Below are 4,654 nucleotides of genomic sequence, written 5' to 3' on the forward strand. Positions count from 1 at the left end.
ACGTCATATGTATTTTTACTACAAAATACAATATGTGAGTTTCATTTGCTCCCTTTTTAATTGCTTTTGCAATATATATTTTTGGACTGAGAATACATGCGCTACTTTTATAAATGTTTACGAAATAGACACAAGTACTTAAAAATATATTCTACGTTGAGTTGTACCACTGGCATACTTCCCTATAGCTTGGTAACTACTATTTACATGGGTATTGTAAACGCGAATCCTGTTGATAGATCTATCGGGCCTGACAACCCCAACCGGACTGGACGACCAGTATTCAACGGTTGCACAGTACTTCATTTCGTGACTACACTTGGTACGGTGTAGTGAGATTTCATAATAAAGGGAATATGCGACGTGATTAAATGTTAAGTATGGTTACCAAGTGCTCAACCACTTAGAATGCTTTACATACACTTGCGAGTGTATTATGTTTATGATTATGAAATCTTGTGGTCTATTAAAATATTGAAATGATTGTTATGATAAACCTATGAACTCACCAACCTTTTGGTTGACACTTTAAAGAATATTTATTCTCAGGTACGAATTAAGTCTTCCGCTATTTGCTCAATTTAAGGACATTACTTGGAGTCGATCATCGCAATGGGACCAAATGTTGATGACTTCGTCCAAGTGGATAAGGACGGGTCCTTTCAGTTATCAGGTAATCATTAGGTGTTACTTCATTTTCCCCACACTTAGGCGTTTTATTATTGTTAAGCACTACCGTTGGAGTTGGTAAACAATGTGGTTCTTACCAATCGTTTTTGTTGGTTCAACAGTTTTGGTTGGTGGAGATTTAGACTTTCGACTCACAAAGGTGATCAATTTTTCATCATTACTAAGTGTCATTCTACCCTCTCTTACATCAAATAACGCCCCGGTGGATGCTAAGAATGATCGACCTAAAATTAGAGAATGTTTGGGTCCTCTTTTATGTCAATGACAATAAATTCGACTAGAAAGGTTAAATTACCCACTTGAACGGGTAGGTTGTCAGCAATTCTAACTGGGTGCCTAATAGTTTGATCAAAGAGTCTAACACTCATTTTCGTTGGACTTAACTCACCTACTCCTAATCTCTTATGTAATGAAAGAGGCATAACACTCACACTCACACCTAAATCTGCTAGTGCATCATACATTGTCAATCACTAAGTAGACAAGGAACAATAAATTCACCCGGATCACCTACCCTGGGTAAAGGTTTTGGTGGAACTGTCTTCACCGGGTTTATTTTTACGATTTTTGTTTCTTGCACTTTCTTATTCTTCTTCTTCTTCTTTCCAGAGGTATCACAAATTTTATTACCTATTACTTGCTCATACTCAACTCCTTTTCTTGAATACGGGATGGGTGGTCTGTATGGTGCCACCACTGGCTTTACATACTCGGGTAGTGGTGGTGGTGTTGTAACTTCTTCATTGTTACTCACATCTAAAACCTTCCCATCTTCTGATGCTGGTTTTTCAGAATTCGTTGAAACCATATTAACATTCTCATTCCGAGGATTTACTTCAGTATTACTCTGTAGCTTTCCTTGTTCCCTCTCACTCATCATGCTAGCAAGAGTACCTACGTGTTTTTCTAGATTCAAAATGGAAGCTTGTTGAGTTCTTAATGATTGATCAAACCTCTCATTTGTTTGGGTTTGAGATGTAATAAATTGTGTTTGAGATTTCATTAGCTTTGCCATCATTTCTTCTAGATTTGGCTTTTTCTCTTCAGTTTGTTGTGGTGGTTTATACAAGCTAGGTCTTTGTTGATTGAAAGTGTTGTTTTGAGTTGGTTGGTTATTCGGACCTTGTTGGTTGTACTAGTTATTGTTGGGTCCATTTGGATTGTAAAGAATGTTTTGATTTCTATTGAAGTTTGACCTTGGCGGTTGATAATTATTTTGATAATTATTTCCCGGCCTTTGGTTCATGTAGGAAACATTCTCACGTTGTTCCATCGTTTGCTCAATGTGACAATCTTTCGTTAAGTGTGGTCCACTGCATTGCTCACAATTGATTTGTATTGCGTGAATATCTTTAGTCATATTTTCCATTCGTCTCTCGAAAGCATCTATTTTTGCGGAAACGGAATCAAAGTCATGGCTAGAATCGGCTCTAGCCACTTTAGATGAACGAAAAATATCTTTTTCCTGGTGCCACTCATGTGAGTGGGAGGCTGTGTTATCAATAATTTTGTGAGCTTCGGTTGCGGTTTTCTTCATAATGGAACCACCAGCTGCTGTGTCGATGTCTTTTCGTGTAGCAACGTCGTATCCTTGGTAGAATATTTGTACTATTTGATAAGTGTCTAAACCGTGTTGAGGACATCCTCTCAACAACTTTCTGAATCTTGTCCATGCCTCATATAATGTTTCATTTGGCTTTTGCGCGAACGTAACAATTTCTCCTTGAAGTCTCACGGATTTAGATGCCGGAAAGAATTGTTTAAGAAATTTCTCAACTAAAACATCCCATGTATCAATCGCTCCTTCAGGTAACGATTCTAACCAATCTTTGGCTTCTCCCTTTGAAGTCCAGGGAAACAACATGAGATAAATCTGTTCATCCTCAACTTCTCTGATTTTGAATAGAGTACAAATCCTATTAAAGGTTCGAAGATGTTCGTTTGGATCTTCTTTTAGCGTACCACTATATTGGCATTGATTAGTTACCATGTGTAGGATTTGTCCTTTGATTTCATAATCTGGCGCATTAATGTCTGGCTTAATAATGGCGTGACCTTGCCCGGTGCGTGTGGCTCTCATTCGGTCTTCCAAAATTAGAGGTTCTGTTACTTCCATTATTGAATTTGTTCAATCTGAATCACTAAAGGATTCTGATTTAATGGTTTCCTCCTCGACAATCTATGGATGAGTAATTTGTGGTTCCGGAGGAATGATTAGTGGTTCAGGATCTCTGAATTGTCCATGAATATTCTCCGGATTCTCAATTGTGAGGTCGGGTTCAAAAAATGGATTATCGGAAATTTGAATTGGAGTACTTGGTCGACTAGATGACGATTCTAAAGAAAAATCAACGGCGACAATATTGGCTAAATGTCTTGATCGAGTTACAGGTGGTGAACGTATGAAAGGTGGTGTATGTTTTGCTCGGTGCATTCACTGAATATCCTATTAGTTATAAAAGATAAAAATTATAATAGTTATCAAATTAATAGACTTTTCTGATTTTGCCCACATTTCGAATAGCCAATAGATGCAGCAGGTAGCCAGGACCCTTTAAATCGGAAGCCCACAACTCGCCACTAACAAATCCAACTATTACTACGAACCATAAAATTTTGGATGTCTATCAATTTAACCGCTTAAAATAATTATCGTCAAAATTTTGAAGAAGATAAAAATCTATGTCCTAAAAACTAAAGCGTAGAAATGAGAAAGAAAAAGAGAGCGTCGAAAAACGTCGAAAAATAAAAATAAAAATAAGAAAGAAAAACGTCGAAACTTAATAGTCTAAAGACTAAATCTAAAAAGTTGCACCTAAAGTTATTAAAGCTTAAAAGGAATTCTATATCCAAAACGGCAATAACTTAAAAATGCACTAAAATATATGAACGGCGTCGCAAAATTCTAAAGCGCCTAAATCTTAATTCTAAAGAAAAAGCACTTAAGTGATTTTAAGGCAAATTCTTAAAAGCTAAAAATCTACGGCAAATCTAAACTTAAAACTATAATTACGAACGATACGATTAAAAACAACGAACTAAATAATAAAAATACAAATTATAACTAAAATGATAAAAATACAAATTTTATAAAAATATTATTTTTATATTATTATTATATAAAAATATTAAACTATATAATTAATAAAGATATTAAAACTTAATATTACTAATTAATATTAAACTAGATTTAAATATATATAAAAACTTAACTAGGTTAAATAATAATAATAATTAATTATAACCCTAATTGATATTAATAATAATATTAAAATTAAACCCTACTTGTAATAAATGCAGTTTAATGTTTCTGGCCTGTCCAGTCCACTCATGCGACCGCATGAGGTTATAGCCACCGGGTCATGCGATCGCATGGCCCAGGATACCAGAAATGATTCGGGCTTTTAAATCAGGTTCGGGCCAATTTAATTTATTAATTACTATTTTCTCTCTTTTTTTATATATAAAAGATAGCTAATTTTTTATAAAATAAAAATAAACTTATATTTTATAACTTAAAATAAAAATACTTTTTAAAGACAAAATCTTAAAAATATATATATTTTTTTATTTTTTTAATTTTTTTAACACTTATTATAAATACAAAATATTTTTATGAAATAAGAAATATAGCGTTTCAAGCCTTCCCCGGCAGCGGCGCCAAAAACTTGATGTGTGCGAGGTGTAGTACGAAATAAACTTATTTTTAATATGAAATACGGCGAAATATGATACAAATTTTATTTATTTATATAGATGGATATACCTAAACCTTGCTACAACACTTATAGACAGTGTACCTAATCGTAGAGTAGTGTAGTTTTTAGTAAGTCCGGTTTGTTCCACAGGAAGACTGCTTATTGCGTACACTATATTTTTAAACAATTATATTTGTATAAATATATATATATATATATATATATATATATATATATATATATATATATATATATATATATATATA

The 4,654-nt window shown here is 33.6% G+C and overlaps 1 non-coding gene across 1 annotated transcript; it reads left to right on the forward strand.

The window, feature by feature from the left end:
- The first annotated feature begins 2,315 nt into the window (after positions 1 to 2,315).
- On the forward strand, positions 2,316 to 2,422 carry LOC139869746 (small nucleolar RNA R71). Its single transcript, XR_011766327.1, has one exon. It is a non-coding gene; the product is annotated as a small nucleolar RNA R71 (small nucleolar RNA).
- Positions 2,423 to 4,654: the final 2,232 nt, after the last annotated feature.

Source organism: Rutidosis leptorrhynchoides, chromosome 9 (assembly GCF_046630445.1).
Source record: "Rutidosis leptorrhynchoides isolate AG116_Rl617_1_P2 chromosome 9, CSIRO_AGI_Rlap_v1, whole genome shotgun sequence".
NCBI classification, from domain to species: domain Eukaryota; kingdom Viridiplantae; phylum Streptophyta; class Magnoliopsida; order Asterales; family Asteraceae; genus Rutidosis; species Rutidosis leptorrhynchoides.